At 50.9% G+C, this 17,703-nt stretch overlaps 1 protein-coding gene across 1 annotated transcript in view; it reads right to left on the bottom strand.

Annotated features, from left to right (window-relative positions):
- SERPINA12 (serpin family A member 12) overlaps positions 1–3,852 on the bottom strand; it is a 15,490-nt gene extending 11,638 nt beyond the window's left edge. The window contains exon 1 of the mRNA XM_011226534.3: positions 3,637–3,852. The gene's annotated coding sequence lies outside the window, so the exon portion shown is untranslated. The remainder of the gene's footprint in view (positions 1–3,636) is intronic.
- Between the last annotated feature and the right edge of the window lie 13,851 nt (positions 3,853–17,703).

Here is a 17,703-nt window from a genome sequence, read left to right on the forward strand (position 1 = left end):
GGGCCCGACCCAACCAGGTCATAGTGAGTTTCAGCCCTGAGAGCTGGTCAGGGAGGGGCGCATGACCTCCGTGATCCAAGGAAGGTGAATTTCGGGGCTCTTTGTTGGCATACTGAGGTGCTGCCCTCTCTCTTTCTCTGGATGTCCTGGGCAGGAAGGTCTGTACGCATGCAGGGCTTTGCAGAGAAATCAGAGCTGCAGCCACAGATTAGGTGAACCCAGAGCCCATCCTGCCTCTAGACTTCCAGGGTGCTAGTGGGAGTTAGGGAGTCAGCTACTCAAGGACAAAAGCATCCTAACAAATACGAGTCTGTATTAAAAAATCCCAGGACTACCGAGCAGTTAGGACTCTGGGCTCTGATCTCACATGCCCCTCTGCTGTGTGACGCTTGAAGAGGACGCCCCCTCTCTGAGCTTAGGTGATCTCTCAGCACCTTCCACTCCTAATGCCGTAGATTCTGGTAAACATGAAACATAGCTGGTGATGGATAAGGGCTCTAGGGGCTGTCTGAAGCTAGGTTATAGAAGGCAAGATTCATAAAGGCCCTGAGGATGTTTCAGATAAACGAAAGAAAATTAAAAATGGAAAGGATTTGATCTCCGCGAGGTTAGTGGGCTGGACTCTTTACAAAGTCGGCCTGGTTTAAAAATAGAAGCTTCATTTGTTGGGATGAGCCCTGGGTGTTGTACAGAAGTGATGAATCACGAAACCCCACTCCTGAAACCAGTACTAGGCTATAGGGTAACTAGCTAGAATTTAAATAAAAATTTGATAAAAAAAGAAAAGAAATGAAAATAGAAGCTCCTTGTATTCAGAGTAGATTGCTGCCTGCATGGGAGCTAATTCCCAACACCCGGGAGTGGAGAAGTTAGCCCCCTCTGTCAAGGAGGGGAGAGAACATTCTCAGCAGGAAGTTCACCACCAGCCAGGTGAGATGTGAGGCCTCTGGACAACCTGCCAGGAGCAGAGTGTGGGTCTGAGCACAGGGCCAGGAGCTGTAGAACCCGGAGCAGAGGAGGGAAGCTGCTGGAAGCTTCTGGAACACACACACACGCTTTTATAGTGATCCTTGGTCAGTGGCCCCTAAAAGTGTTTTCTACTTCTCCAAGTTTTTGGAACAAGAACTGATTATGGAATTCAAAGTCTGGATATTGGTCCTTTCCTGCTTGTGTGTCTGTGAGGTGGCCCAGAAGAAGTCTATTAACCCTTTCTAGCCTCAGTGTCTTCATCTACTAAATGGGCATGGGGAGCGATCCTTTGGCCTCCTCCCCACTAGCCGCTGCTAGTCACCTCGCTGCCCCTGGCCGTGGAGACACGGACCACACCCTGGCCGGGTCTCCCCTTGCCCCACCTCCATAAGCCTGTGTCCTGGGGGTCCCCACCAGCCCCCTGCCTGCTCCATGGAGCCCCAACAGCCCAGCCTTTCTTCCCCAAACAGCACACACTGGCCCCATTTCTGGGCCTCTCCATCTGTCATCACAGGTTCTAAACTCGATTCAAACTTGCCAGGTGGGTACCAGTCCCAGGTGCCCTGAGGAGGCTAACTTTTATTCCATTCATTAAAATAGCTGAGCTACTGGTTATTTCCCAATACGCTGATAGACTGCCCACGTTGAGCAATTCTTTGTTGGTTTTTAGTTTGGAGTGTGTGTGTGTATGGTTGTATGGTTGTGTGGGTGTGTGGGTATGTGGCTGTTGTCCTAATAAAATAAATAAACACAATCAGGAAGAAAAAGAACAAGATAGGACCTGAGCCTGGTGGGGGCCACATGGGGCGGATAAAGCTACCATCCGCCTTGCGACTCCTCTCGGACTCTCCTGCCCCCACATTCCCTTTTCATCTGGGGAATTAATTCCTTTTCCTTATGAACAGATGAAATAGTGTGGCCCGGACTCAGGACTCATCCCTCCTGAAGACAGATCCAAGCCAGGCGAGGTGCCCTCCGAGCGGCGTAGGAGCCCTGGGTCTGCTAGCAGAGGGGGTCCCCAGGGAGGGAGTCTGCTCTCACCTCCCACACCACGCCGATGAGCTTCGTAATGGGAATCAGCCAATGGAAGAGACTGAGGGGCGGGGAGAGCCTGAGAGCGTAGCACTTGCAACAAGAATTGAAAGTCCTTCTGTACTTAACGCTCACCGGTAGTTTTGGGGAAACAAGACGGCAGCCAGCAGAGCCCACGCAGGAATCAGAACCACTCTGCGCCTGGCAGTCTGGGGCTATTTGTTACAGCCCCGGGCAGGGAAAAGTTCATGCAGTACCTGTCCTCAAGCCAGTGAACCTAAGAAGCTTAGGGGGCTCGGGACGAGTTCCCCTGCCCGGTGGCTCGAGCCCTAATGAGTGACGGGCACTCACAGTGCCCCCTGCTTGGTGAGGCGCCTCTTCCTGCACAGGCTGGACAGCGGTGTTCTGCCCTGCCCTGTGGAGCCCCAGGCCCTCTGAGGCCCCAGTTTCCCTGCAGTCCTTTCCAAAGTTCTCCACGGAGGGCACAGCCCTTGCATACACTCAATGCCTTCCCTGGGACTGTGGGATCTGAGGGACCCTTCCTAAAGATGTGTCTTGGCACCCCAAAAGACCAGCACCAAAGCCCTGGGCTTGAGAACGCGCCCCCAGCTCGGCGCTGGGGTCCACCTATTTTAGGGAATTGGTATTGTTTTAAGAGGAGATCATGCTAGACGTATTAGACATTATTTTTGGAAGCAGATTTAGAGCTAAGTGGTGGTAAGACATATCCTCCCTCCCCTGCTGCAGGTGAGAGAGGACCTGGGAACGAAATCCAATGAGCATTGCAATAGACTTCATCCTCCTTCCTGGGAAATAAGAGGGTGGGACACGAGTCCATCATTTCACCCCTACATTTGCCCTGGAGATTTCTGCCTTCATTCTTTTAAGAAATATTTAGAGCCTTCACCATGTGCCCGCCCGCAGCCTTCCCTGGAGCCCGCACATGGAGCTCTCTCTCCTGAGAGGCGAGGTCCCAGCCAGCCCCTCAGACTTCTCCAAACCCTCAAGCACTTTCCAGCTCTTTATCTGGCCCGTTCCTCATCCAGGGTGAAGGAATGCAAGGGTTGGAAAGTCTGTGCCACCGTCAACTCTGGGGCCACTTGTGCCAGAAAGGGGAAAGGGAGGCCTAGAAGACAAGGGCGTTATCTGAAGTCACGCATGCATTTTGATGGACCAGAGTGAAAATCCAACTCATTAAGGCAATTCTGCAACAGTACGTGGGACTGGCTCTTTGGCCTCCCTTTCTTCCCCGAAATCGTGAGTTGGTAGATACAGCTTCTGTCTTCGGGGAAAGATAAAGATAGACAAACAGCCAGGTGAGGCTGAGCAAAGCCTGAGTCACAGGGCAGGGGCAGACCCAAATGGAAAGTACCCCCTTATCTCCTGGGACAACCCCCCTTCCCACCCCCACCAAGGTTTTTCTTCTAGGAGAGCACTGGGGGTGGACATCCGTGAAAATGAATCAGGGCTCATCAAAATGCCCAGAGCACTCTTCAAAAGAGGGGTTTCCCCGATTTGGAAATCCTCGAGAATTTCCGTCAAGACACCCACCCTGGGGCTGCACGGCATCCTGCCACAACCTTGCACGGAGTAGACAAAAAACCAACCAACCAAACAACAACACTGGATACTCACAGTACATTCAGGAGAAATCCACTGAGCCGGCCAAATGGATCTGCTTTTCTTGCTTTATTATTTATACTTCCATAGCCTCTTGGTAAAGTAGACCAAAGGCCAATAAAATGAGCCGGCCTGAGTGGGCAGGTGATGGAGACTCTGGGAGCAATGGCCACACCACTTCCTCGGGGGCTTCTCCTCATCCCCGGAGGCAGCCCTGCGATATTTAGACCACACCTGCTGGGCTGTGGCTTTTCTAATGAAGTCCATTTATATCTTTTGCAACTAGCCATTTCCCAATCGCTGTGGGTCTGGAACCTGGAGTGTTTTACATGTAGATTACTATTAAATAATCAATTCGAACATCACCACTGCCATTGATGGGAAGAGGTTGATAGCTGGGTTTCTTGGGGTCATTCCTAGTATCCCCCATTTCTTTCTTTTGCTATTTTTCCAGCTCTCTACAAAGATCAGTTCATTACCTTAGCTGGCATGGAGTCCTTTGGGGGAAGAGAAACAATGAAATACATAGTTTCTGATGGGGATAGCAGGAATCAAACACATCAAAGTTTGTGATCATTCAAGAAAATGACAAATTACTTTCTGTCGGCAGGTTGCACTGGAGTAATGAGACAATGGGTGGATTTCCCCTCCTGACTTTTCTGCATTTTCCCGGTTGTCTTTAAGGAACAGGTCTACCCTAAGAATTAATTTTAAAAGATTTAAAATATAATGAAATTCTTACCCTCAAACCCACTGATCCCAGGATGGAAGAGAGATGAGTCCCATGCACCTATTTATTTTTTTTTTAAGATTTAATTTTTTTTTATTTTGAGAGACAAAAAGAGACAGAGAGAAAAAGAGAGAGGGAGAGAGACAGAGCGCGATTGTGCAAGCAGGGGGAGGGGCAGAGGACGAGGGAGAATCTCAAGCAGACTCCACGCTGAGCATGGAGTCCGACACTGGGCTTATTCTCACGACCCTGGGATCATGACCTGAGCCAAAATCAAGAGGCAGACGCTTAACCCACTGAGTCCCCCAGGTGCCCTGCACCTGTTTCAATTCGGCATTCTCTAACTAATTCTAATGAGCAGAAAGATCATGCAAATATTCCTTCCCCACTTCGTGACGTTCCATAATAGGTCCCACGTGGCCGCAGGACCAGGAGTGGTGGGCAGCGCTTCTCTTCCTTCAGGATGCTACTTTTAGCAGAGGCACGACTTGCATCCCCAAAGCTGTACAGAGCTGATGGCCCAGCCAAGGCTTCTAGAAAAGAGGGGACACTGGCTCTTCCCCAGGCCGGGGTCAGCCTCATCCTGATCCACTCACAGAGCAGACCCATCCAGGCCATGAAGGTGGGGGGCTCTGGAGCTGCCAGAATCAGGAAGAGCCCCTGCAGGAGGCCGTGAGCCACACCTCCCTCACCCAGGGAGGTGGGCCTGTCCGTTGTCTGGGCCAGATCCACTGAGTGACTGGATGAGGCAAGAGACCTCACTGTCGTGCTCTGTTCACTGAGGGGTGCAGATGGGAATGCATGGGAACTTGGCCGTGGCAGCAGGAGGGGCAGAGGTGAGGGCTGTGGTCCTGCCATAGTGGAGGCTGAGATCCAGCCAGGCAGATGCTGACCCAGAATCCGGGTCTGTGCCCTGGTTTGGGCAGGAAGAGCCCTGATCGCTAATGACAGGGTGAGACCTGTGTTAGTCTTCGGCCCACACCCGCTGGCCTGCCACAGACACACTCTGCTCCAGGGCAAACTCCCACAGGAGACGCAGGGGTGAGGCCGGGGAGGGGCAGCAGGTGGGGCCAGGCGGGCATGCTTGCTGAGCAATATGGGACTGCACGGGGACGCCTGAGTTCTGGCAGCACCCAAAGACCAGTAGGCCACAGTGCACGGGAGCCAGCGAGGGAGGCCAGGCCCTGAATCTCAGTGAGCAGCTGCCCATGCCGACCAGGGGTCCTGATCAGCCGAGGTATAGCCTTGCAGAGGTGGGTGTTGGTGGAGAGCACAGCCCCTCCCCCCCCAGCACCCATCAAGGGGCTACAGCCTAGACTCAGGTCTGTCCTGACCACCTGTAGATGGGAACACTCGAGGCCCATGGATTTGGGCCTGGTGTCCATCGAGAGCTAGGGGGGTAAATGTGATTGTACGATCTGGGGACACTGCAGCAAGCTGATGGATGAGAGGCAGTGGCCCGCGCCTGGGGAATAGCCCGAGTGTGTTTTTACAGCATGGCCGTGTGTCAGGGGGTGGGGGAGCAGGGAGCTTCCAGATGCCTCCTCGCTCGTTGGCTGTCCCAGATGCTGAGCCTGTGAGAGACCTGGGAACAGCAGCAGTGACCATGCCAGGCCCTGAGTCCTGCAGCTCAGGTCTGGGGGGAACAGAGACAGAGCCAAGCTCATTGAAGCCTTATTATTATGCATTATTACCGGATACATTTCCTGATAGATAGTATGTATTTTTCACACCAACTTTGTAAGTGAGGTGCTATTAGACCCATTCCACATGTGAGAAAACGGAGGTTCATTTAGCCTGATTATTAGCAGACCCAAGTCTAGAAACTCAGATCTTCCGGTTCCTAATCCCTTGTTCTAGCCACAGCTCTGGAGGACCGTAAATGAGATCGGGGGGCCACCGTATTTGTACAGCCAGTCCTGACCTCTCGGGTCGCTGTCCAGACTGGGGCTCCAGCCCCTGCAGCCAGGCACGGAGAAGGGGACAGAATGTCTGTCTATTTGAACGGTCACCTCGGTTGGCCCTTGCTTCTCTGCCCTAAGATACGCACACGCACGCACGTGCACAAGCACACAACACATGCTCTTACACACGCATACACACGCACACATATGCATACACATTTCTTGCTTCTCCCAGGCTTCTGGCCTTCTTTGTGTCCTGGTCTCACAGCCCCCAGGTTTTCAGGTAGGACCCTCTAAACGCCCCAGCCCCACAGCCTCATCTGGAACCGGAGCCAGTAGGCCTTACTCGGGTCCACACCCAGAGAGCAAACTGCCCGGGAATTCCCTTCCTCCCTGCCTAGAAAAGCCCAGACCTGCTTTTCTGCCCCCATCCCAAACACCACCTAGAACTCTGCGAGGCCTACTGCGGGAGCTCTGGAGGTCCACCGATGGAGGCCTAGCTAACCAGAACCTGAGTGTTTGGCACCCGGGTGAGCTCACAGAGAAAGGGGAGGGCACGCTGCCCAGAGGTCAGGATGACACACTCCATTCCAGTCCCTGGTTCCATGGCCCTGATCTCTGTACCATCTCCGAACAGAATTATCCAGCCCAGATTCCTTCCCTGGGGCAGGAGGGGAGAGGCCAGGGTGCCCCGGCATAGCTGTGGATCACCAGCCACCCCGCACAGACATCTACAGGGCCCCTGCCCCACTTCCCAGATGGGGGCCGGGCTCAGGCACCGCACTCTGGCCTCCCCCAAGCTCTGGGAGGTCTGGAACCCACAGGCCTGGGCCTGTGCTCTGGGCTCCAGACATAGGTGACCCGTAATGCACTGGCGACCGAGGAAACCATACCTGGCCCTGGATCTCAGCTTACCCACCTGTTCAGTGGGCGAACAGTGGGTACATGGGATCTCTGATTGCCTAAGGAAGCCAATCTTTTGGCTGTTCTCCTATGAATCAATTGCATTGAAACAGACCTTAAGTCTGGGCTGAATGATGTTCTCGGAGCACCTGAGTGGCTCTGTTGGTTAGGAGTCCAACTCTTGGTTTTGACTCAGGTCATGATGTCAGGGTCATGGGATCGAGCTCTGCATTGGGCTCTGTGATTACCTGGGGAGTCTGCTTGAGATTCTCTCGCTCTCCCTCTCCCTCTGCCCCTTCCTCCACTCACATGTACTCTGAAGATATATATATATATATCTTTAAAAAAATGATGTTCTAAGGATTAAAGTCTGGTATAACAGCAGAACAATAGAAGGTATAGAAGCAGAATGTTTCAGAAAAATCTTTATGGAAGGACAATTGCAAATTGCAAAGAAAAAAAGAGGTCCCTATTTCATTGTTTCACTACACTTTGGGGTAATTCCACCGATTAGATATCTGCAGTTGTGCACATGTACACACACACACACACACACACACACACACACACAATTTAATTCTTACTAGTCTATGAGGGAAAGACCGTTGGAATGCCCACGATGTGGATTTTAAAACTGAGGTTAGAGCTAGTGCGTGTGTTGACTATCTCACAGTTATTAAGTAGATGGTCAGCCTCATCAGAATACCTGAATATAAAAGAAAAAAATTACTGTGAATACCATTAGTGGAGCAAGTTTGGGAGAGACTGGGGGAAAATGGGGACGGTCTGTAGCTGCGTGCAGACCTTGCTTACGTGTTTGTAGAATTTTCCCCCATGTCTCCTCTCCTTCCACGTGGCCCGGCGGCCACAGGAGACCTCACTGCCCCCCGGTCTCCACTTCTGAGCCAGTCTTTTGGCTTCACTTCTCACCCCCTTTCCTGCCCTCTTCCAAAGCAGCCTCCTCTCTGTGGCTGACTGGCCGAGCTTCAGTGGAAACACGGATCGAGTGTCTACAAGGTGCCAGGTGACTTGCAGGGTCAAAGAACCCACGTCCTCTCTCGGGAGCTCACAGACCAGGAGAGGGACGGCCCCCGGAGCGAATTCTGTGACCAAGGCTTGAGCAAATCCTTGTGAATTCCCAGTGGAGGGATACTTCTTAGCCAGCCGGGAGAGCAAGGAAAGCTTCCTGGAGTCGGTGATGCCTGTCTTTCTAAAGGGAAGTCTGAGGCTTCGCTCCAGCAACCCCAGCACGGTGGCAGCTGGAGAAAGTGTGGCCCTAACAAAGCCACAGGAATGTATGGAAGGCTCCCAGGTGGAGGCTGGCCTCGGGAAGTCCTCCCTCCCCCAGGTCCCCCAGAGCAAGCCCAGGTAGAATTTCTGCATAGGTGCACCAGGCACATGGCTGAATTCCACCAATTTCTCACAGAGCCTCCGTGGGCCCTTCTGCAAAATGCTCTCTTCATTTCCCGCCTGCCTAGAAACTGGGCCCAGGAACAAGACGGAGCCTTCCAAGTGCCAGACGCTTACTCGGCGGGACAGTGAGCAAGAGGGAGAAGCAAAGTGAGCTCACTGACCTGACTATACTCCTCTCCCTCAGTCTTGTCACACTGTCCTATCACGCTGGGCTTGGGGACAGCAGGAGGAGAGAGGGTGGGGTGAGCAGGCTAGGAACAAGGGAGGGAGGGCAGACGGGACAGTCTGGGACACTGGGGGAAGGCTCACCATCACCTGCCACCCTCAGAAACGGACACTGAATGAAGTCAAGACCTCCCAAAAAAAAGCAACACTTCACTGTCGAGGAGGCATGATGTCGACATAGAGTGCGGGTCCCGGAGTCAGAGAGGCCTGGGCTCTCGACCTGCATCTCTCACGCGGTAGCTGGGCCACCTCCCCCAGCCCGCTTCACCTCTCTGGGCCTCACTGCTTCTATGTGTTCGGTGGGGTTATGGCACCACCTGCCCGGCCCACTCCACAAGTCGTTGGCAATGCTTTCAAATGCAGTAGTCAGTGTGAAGGTGATAAGTGACTAATAATTAATAATAGCGGCATAATTACTACTACTAATAATAATAATAGTAATAATGAGCATGAGGGGCACTGGACTCGGCTTATCCACATCACGCGGTGCTCATTGCTTCCATCCTCTGGCATCGAGAGAGAGCGTGTTGGGTGCTTACCGCTGCCGGAGGCCCTGTGGTGGGTAATTCCTCCCACCCCAGGGAACGTGTGCTGTGAATAACGGATCAGAGAGCGAGAGTAGAATTTCAAGGAAGGCTGAGATCTGTAAATAATTTAGCTAGTTACCAGTGTAAAGACAGGGAAAGCTGTCTCTATCTGGGTAACTGCTAGATGTTTTAGGGGCTACAGGGCAGTTAAGGATGAGAAGCACTCATTTCTGGGTGTTTAGAGATTTGGGAAAACAAAAAGGCTGTCCCCCTAAAACCCCAAGCCATGGGACTGGGGGAGCTGAGCCACGTGGGGGCGAAGTGGTGAGGAAGCACTCCAGACTGTGTATCCATTCTCCAGGAATGGTCCATGCCATCCCCCAAATCCCCATCCAGGACCAGCTGCAAGGCCTTGGTGCAGGGATGAGGAGTGCTGGAGCCCTGGAAGCCATCGGCACCGGGCTCACCCTGCAGACAGACGGAGGCGCGAGGCAGCTCAGAAATGGGGAAGGGAAGGTTCCTCTCATTCATCCATGTGGCTAGCACTCCTCCCTGAAGGAGAGAAAGCAGGCTGGTGAAAAACATGTGTCGGGGTGCCTGGGTGGCTCAGTTGATGAAGCGTCTGCCTTCAGCTCAGGTCACGATCTCAGGGTCCTGGGATCAAGCCCCACATTGGGATCCCTGCCCAATGAAGAGTCTGCTTGTCCCTCTCTGTCTCCCTCTGCTGCTCCCCCTGCTTGTGCTCTCTCTTTCTCCCTCTCTCTCTCTTAAATAAATACATAATCTTCAACAACGACAACAACAGCAACAATAGAACCATGTGTGGACTCGTAAGTAGATCCCCTCTATCTCCGAGGGTATATTCTGAGCTGTTGTTTGATACCAGACAGACCTTTTACAAAGGGCTGTCACGACAACCCAAGACAAAATGAAGGACAATTACTTTCGGAGAGAGAATGTATTGCCTGAAACTTACTCATACTAAGGTGTGAATGACTGATACCCAATGCCTTTAACTGGGGCAAGGAAAGAAACGGTAGCCTCCCAGGGATCTGAAGCAGGGAGGAAAGACCTCAGAGCGGGGAAAGGTTACAGAACAGGGACACGGAGGGGTGGGGACCAGAGGGTTTGATCCGGAGTCAGCAAATCTGGGTCCAGTCTCCACAGCGGCCACGTCCAGCTATACAACCCTCTTCAAGTTACTTCACTGGAAGGATCTTCATTTCCTCACTCATGAAAGCAGGGAATGCTTGAGAAATCCATGGGGAAGACCGGTGACACTGGACGGGAAGAGCTGCCGTGTCAACCATCACCACCCGCACTTGGGAGTTTTGCCGGGGTCCCGGGGGCTTTCGCAGTCTTCTCTTTTGGTGTGAACTTAAATTATCCGTGCTGGGCTTGAGATCTGGGTGGGGCCAGGATCCAAACCCGAGCACTGCACAACTGACAACGTCCTGCGGCGGCCCCCGATGGCGTGGGCTTGTCGGCACATCTGTGTCTCTTCCCCAGGCCAGAAAGGATGTCTCCTCCTCAGATGAGCAGCCAGGCCGTTCTGGAATTCCTCAGAGAAATCATGGCCCGCGCAGAGGAGTGGGTCTGAGCAGGGCCAGACTCCTGCTGCCACCCCAAATCTCATCATATCTCTGTGCCTCAACTTGCTGACCTGGAAGATGGGCACGCTCATACCCTACCCCTCCACAGGCAAAGCCCCCGCAAGGTGCCTGGCACCCAGAGGCACTCCATGGGAGCTGGGCTTATTGTTTTGTGATTATCGTTGTCATTATTAGATGCAATTGTGATGATTTCATGATGACACTGGTAATGGAGATGAGCCACAGATATGCCCACATCACCGCACCGCACCCACCCCACCTCCCAGTCCCAGCTGTGTCCCAGCTGGCACACTCCGGCGGCCTTGGGCTTGCTGGGCTGGACAGGAGGCTTATGCCGTAGGCATGTGGGGAGAGCCGGATGCCAGAGCCACTGGGCAAGCGCTCTCAGCCAGCCCCTGGCAACTGTGAGTCACCTGTCAGCTACGGTTGGCGGAGGCGGGAGAACGATGTTCAGAACTGCAGGCAGGGTGGGGGGGAGGGGCAAGCTAGGCAGGACTGGGGGAGGCGGGGAGTGGGGTGGGTCCCTGGAGGTGGCTCTGAAGGTTCAGTGCGGGCATGGTGGCTAAACGTGGGGGCTGGGGCATAGGATGGGGTCCATGTGAGTGACCAGGCAGGGAGCGTGCGGGGGAGTCTGGTCCCAGGGACTCGATGTGGGCCAGCTCAGGCCTCTAGGGGGCCTTCTGGATGTGCAAGGCCGAGGGGCTTCTGAGGTGGTGGCAGCTGCTGGCTGGAGACAGGCAGGCGGTGGAGCTTTGAGGCCACGGTCATTTGAGTCAGTGGCTTAGGGACCCCTGGGCGTAGGGGTTGAGCGGGTGGATAAGAGTGAGGGTGGGTGTCAGGACAGGGAGAAGAAGCAATGAATCAAGACCTCGAGGACTGCTCTGGCCCCCAACATGCCACCCCGTAGCCCTTCTCCCACCACACAGACAGTTGCTCTTCCATTCTCCCTCTGGCCCAGGGGCTTCTGTCCTTGCTTTCTCTCTGTCCCGTGGTTCTCTGCTCCTTCGTCATCTTGGGGTGCCCTCTTAGCTAAGTGGACACACCTGCTGGAACTGTCACGCCCAATGTCTTCCAAGCTTCACATCTTATCTTCTGCCACCAAGACACACTGCCTTAGCGCTCCTGGATCCCACTCACTAATCCCAGGGCCCGGTTCCTCCCTGGCTGGAGGAGGGGTCGAGGCGGGACAGGTGATGAAATGACAGCTCCTGCAGGCACCCGGGGAGGGGAAGGGTCCATAAGAAGGGCGGGGAGGGTGAAACTATAGGTGGCACCTCAGTTATTGCACATACACACACGCACGCACACAAGCACGCACATTTACACATGGGCACACACACACATTTACACACATGCAGGCACACATGCAATACACAAGCACATTTACACACATGCAGACACGTGTGTGCACATAAGCACGCACACACACTTACACACGTGTACACACACAACACATGTACACAAGCACACACCCATTTACACACATGGACGCACACACTCATGCACACAAGCACGCACGCACATTTACACACATGCACACACGCACACAAGCATGCACGCACATTTACACACATGCACACATGCACAAACACATACACCCACATGCACACACACACATGCACGTGCATGCACACACACGCACACACACGCGTGCACATGGGTTAAATTAGTGCAATAGGACAATGTGGAGGAAGGAACAGCATTAAGAGGTGGGCAGCCGGTGTGCTGGCCATAAATGTCAGTGAACTTGCCCTTTGGGGCATCACACACAGCTGCCTGGGTCCCGGGGCCGAGGACCTGGTGAGGAAGGACCCATGGCCACCTAGCTCTGCAGGTCTCAGTGCAGATGTGCCTGTGAGGCTCAGCCCTCGCTGTGCGGTGGGCATCGGAGCACGGGGACGGTCTCGAATACACCCAGCACCGCAGGCAGCACATGTCGTAGCAGGAAGCACAGCGGAGGATTTCAGGGTGTATTTGGGAAGCTCGTGTCTCAATACTCACCATCTGTCTCCTCAAAGCCAACAGGGCAGCTTTCACTGGTCTCTTTCCTCCAGGAGGGCATCGCCTGCTCTCTGGGTTAATCCTTCTTTGGCCTTCCCTCACTCCATCCATTCACAAACATGTATTTGACACCGACTGTTTACTGGGCCCTGGGACACAGCAGTGAGAAAGGTTGACCTGAGCCACATCCTTGTGTGCCTGACACAGGAGTCAGGGAGAGTCACGACGGCCACCGTCCCAGTGTGTCTGTGTGTTTGGATGCCCAGCACGTGTGTGTGAAGTTGACGGTCTTCTTTTTCTACACGTCAGATTGACATTTTTTTCCTCCCGGCCCCTCCCATCCCAGTATTGGCAGCTTTGTTTTTCTTCTGCTGGGGATGAGTGATTTCCCAGACTTAAGAAGAATGCCCAGCGGACTGGGCCCATGGATTCGGTCCCCTCAGACATCAGCAAGCCACCAGCCAGGAGGAGGTAAGGACTGTCTTCCCAAGTGCCTGGGGCCTCCCTAATTTTCCAGAGGCCCTCCTAGCTTGTGACACCCCGCAACTCCTGAGACAGTTCCAGCTGAAAGGCAGCATTGGACTGGGAGGGAATAAAAGCCCATGAGTGGGTTCTAAGCCTCAGTGGCTCTAGCCAGGAGCCTCTGCTGTTCTGCAGGGAAACAGGAACATGCTGGCAGGAGATAAGGCTGCCATTGCATTAAGTGCTGGAGAAAGCAGGGAGGCTGAAAGCATTGTCCACAGCAAGTGCATCCAAGTAAGTGTCAAAAATACCCCAAAGCTGTCATCCCAAGTGGGGAAACTAAGGGACAAGACAGGGATGTCTCTCTCACTACTTCTATTCAACACAGTACTACAAGCCCTAACCACAGCAATCAGACAGCACAAAGAAATAAAAAGGATCCAAATCAGCAAGGAAGAAGTAAAATTCTCACTATTTGCAGATGACATGATTCTCTATGTAGAAAACCCAAAGGACTTCACCAAAAGACTGTTGAACGGATAAACAAATTCAGTAAAATCGCAGGATTCCGAAATCAACGTACAGAAATATGTTGCACTTCTAGACACCAATAACAAAGCAGCAGAAAGAGAAATTAAGGGGCGCCTGGGTGGCACAGTGGTTAAGCATCTGCCTTCGGCTCAGCATGATCCCGGCGTTATGGGANCATGATCCCGGCATTATGGGATCGAGCCCCACGTCAGGCTCCTCTGCCGTGAAACTGCTTCTTCCTCTCCCACTCCCCTGCTTGTGTTCCCTCTCTCGCTGGCTGTCTCTGTCTCTGTTGAATAAATAAATAAAATCTTAAAAAAAAAAAGAAAGAAATTAAGGACTCAATCTTATTTACAATTGCACCAAAAACCAGAAGGTACCTGGGAATACACCTAACCAAAGAGGCAAAAGGCCTTTACTCTGAAAACTATAAAACACTGATGAAAGAAATTGAAGAGGACACAAAGAAATGGAAAGACATTCCATGCTCATGGATTGGAAGAACGAATATTGCTAAAATGTCTGTACCACCCAAACCGATCTACACATTTAATGCAATCCTTATCAAAATACCATCAACATTTTTTCACAGAGCTAGACAAGCAATCCTAAAATGTGTATGGAACCACCAAAGGCCCTGAATAGCCAAAGCAATCTTGAAAAAGAAAAGCAAAGCGGGAGGCATCAGAACAGTCTGGTACTGGCACGAAAGTAGACACGTAGAGCCATAGAAAAGAAGAGAAAACCGAGAAATGAACCCACAATTATATATACAGTCCATTAATCTTCAGCAAAGTAGAAAAGAATATGCAATAGGAAAAAGACGTCTTTTCAACAAGTGGTGTTGGGAAAACAAGACAGCCACATCCAAAAGAATGAAACTGGACCATTCTCTTTTACCATACACAAAAATAAACTCAAAATGGTTAAAGACCTAAATATGAGACCTGAAATCATAAAAGTCCTTGACGAAAGCATAGGCATTATTTTCTGGCATCAGCTCTAGCACCTTTTTTCTAGATACATCTCCTGAGGCAAGAGAAATAAAAGCAAACATAAACTACTGGGACTACATCAACATAAAAAGCTTCTACATAGTGAGGGAAACTATTAACAAATCTAAAAGGCAACTTACTGAATGGGAGAAGATATTTGCAAATGACATACTTGGTAAAGGGTTAGTATCCAAAATATATAAAGAACTTCTAAAACTCGTCACCCACAAAATGAATAATCCAATTAGGGCTTCAGAGGGGAGGGGGGTGGGGGAATGGGATAGGCTGGTGATGAGTAGTAAGGAGGGCACGTATTGCACGGTGCACTGGGTGTTATACGCAACTAATGAATCATCGAACTTTACATCAGAAACCAGGGATGTACTGTATGGTGACTAACATAATATAATAAAAAAACATTAAAATTTAAAAAAAATGGGCAGAAGACATGAATAGACATTTTTCCAAAGAAGACATCCAGATGGCCAACAGACACATGAAAAGATGCTCACCATCACTCATCATCAGGGAAATGCAAATCAAAACCACAATAAGATATCACCTCTCACCTGTCAGAATGGCTAAAACCAGAAGCACAAGAAACAACAGGTGTTGGCGAGGATGCAGAGAAAGGGGAGCCCTCTTGCACTGTTGGGGGGAATGCAAACTGGTGCGGCCACTCGAGAACAGTATGGAGGTTCCTCAAAAAGTTAGAAATATCAAAGAGGGAGACAAGCCATGAGAGATTCTTGACTCTAGGAAACAAATTGAGGGTTGTGGAAGGGGAGGTGGGTGGGGGAAAGGGGTAACTGAGTGATGGGCATTAAGGAGGGCACGTGATGTGATGAGCACTGGGTGTTTTATGCAACTGATGAATCATTGAACACTACCTCTGAAATTAATGATGTACGATATGTTGGCTAATTGAATTTATTTTTTTAAATAATTTTTTAAAATTTATTTATTTGTCAGAGAAAGAGAGAGCACAAGCAGGGGGAGTGGCAGGCATAGCAGGCAGAGGGAGAAGCAGGCTCCCCACTGAGCAACGAGCCTGATGTGGGACTTGATCCCAGGACTCTGGGATCATGACCTGAGCCAAAGGCAGACGCTTCACTGACTAAGCCACCCAGGAGTCCCATGGCTAATTGAATTTAAATTAAAAAAAAAAGAAGTATTCTATGATCCAGCAATCGCACTATTAGGTATTTACCCAAAGAATACAAAAATACTAATTCAAAGGGATACATGCACCCCGATGTTTATAGCAGCATTATCTACAATAGGCAAATAATGGGAACAGCCCAAGTGTCCATCGACTGATGAATGGATAAAGATGTGGTGTATACATACAATGGAATAATGATATATATACAATGGCATATTACTCAACCATGGAAAAAATGAAATTTTGCCATCTGCAATAATACGGATGGAGCTAGAGAGTATTATGCTAGCCGAAAATACCATATGATTTCACTAATGTAGAATTAAGAAATAAAACAAGAGCTAAAAGAGAGAGAGAGAGAGAGAGAGAGAGAGGCAAAGGAAGAAACAGACTCTTAACTCTAGAGAACAAACGGATAGTTCCTAGAGGGTAGGGGGTGGGGGATGGGGGAAATAGGTGATGGGGACTAAGGAAGGCACTTACTGTGAGGGGCACCAGATACTGTATGGAATTGTTGAATCACTATTTGTACACCTGAAACTAATATTACACTGGATGCGAACTAACTGGGATTTAAATAAAAACCTAAAAAACAAAATAAAACAAACAAACAAAAAATAATGGTAGTGCTGACAGTAACAAATCCTTACCCTAATCCTTACCCTATCTAGTCTTCCAAGCCCTTGACTTTAGGGCTTGGAAGCTATTTTTATCCACAATAACCTAATGGATAAACAGTCAGGACCTGCTGGGTTTATTGTGAGAGTCAATGAGAGCATTTAAACAGGTTCTGTGGCTTTATTCGTTGCTGTGAGCCCTTGGACCTTGCACATAAAAGGTGCTCAATAGATATCCACTAGATAAATTAAGGAATAAAACAATGAATGAACAAATATCCCTTTTCTCATCAAGACCCCTTTGTCTATGAAAGAAAATCCAAGGTTTTAAAAATATCAACAATTAAGAAGTGTTGGTGTAATGTCAGCACCTACCACTCCCCATCCCCTCCACCTCTCCACCAGCTCAGCCTCTCCTGTCTTTACACTCTGCCAGGGCCCAGAGTATAAGCCTACTCCCTTCTCACAAGCCCTTCCTGTCTTTACACTCTGGACCCTGAGCTTACAATACCTGCTTCTTGTCCACCTGGAAATGCTGATCCACCTTCACAAGTCAGTTTAGGTATGACTTCCTCCAGACTTTTCTGAACTCTGTTCCTCAAACAGAGCTGATCCCTCCTAGCACTGTGCTTCCCTGTGCTGAGTATGTGGTCCTGGGGCTTGCTCTCATCACTGCGCTTTCTTCTGTGTAGAAAAGTTACTGATTTCCAAGTCTGTCTCCACATTGAGCCTATGAGACATCACCTGTTCTGTGTCTCCCTCCCTCCCTTTCTTTTTCATCCTTCCTCCCTCCCTCTCTTCCTGCATCCTTCCCTTCCCCGTTCACCCATTTCCACTCAATGACTATGATCCAAGCATTTAATCCATATTGGCATTAAGAATACAATAGTTCACAGGAACACCAGAGTCCTGACCTTCACATAGGTTGTAACTTGGTGGTGGTGGAGATGGTGATGGTGGTGATGATGGTGGAGATGGTGGTGTTGGTGGTGATGA

This window comes from Ailuropoda melanoleuca, chromosome 14, assembly GCF_002007445.2.
Source record: "Ailuropoda melanoleuca isolate Jingjing chromosome 14, ASM200744v2, whole genome shotgun sequence".
Classification (NCBI taxonomy): Eukaryota; Metazoa; Chordata; class Mammalia; order Carnivora; family Ursidae; genus Ailuropoda; species Ailuropoda melanoleuca.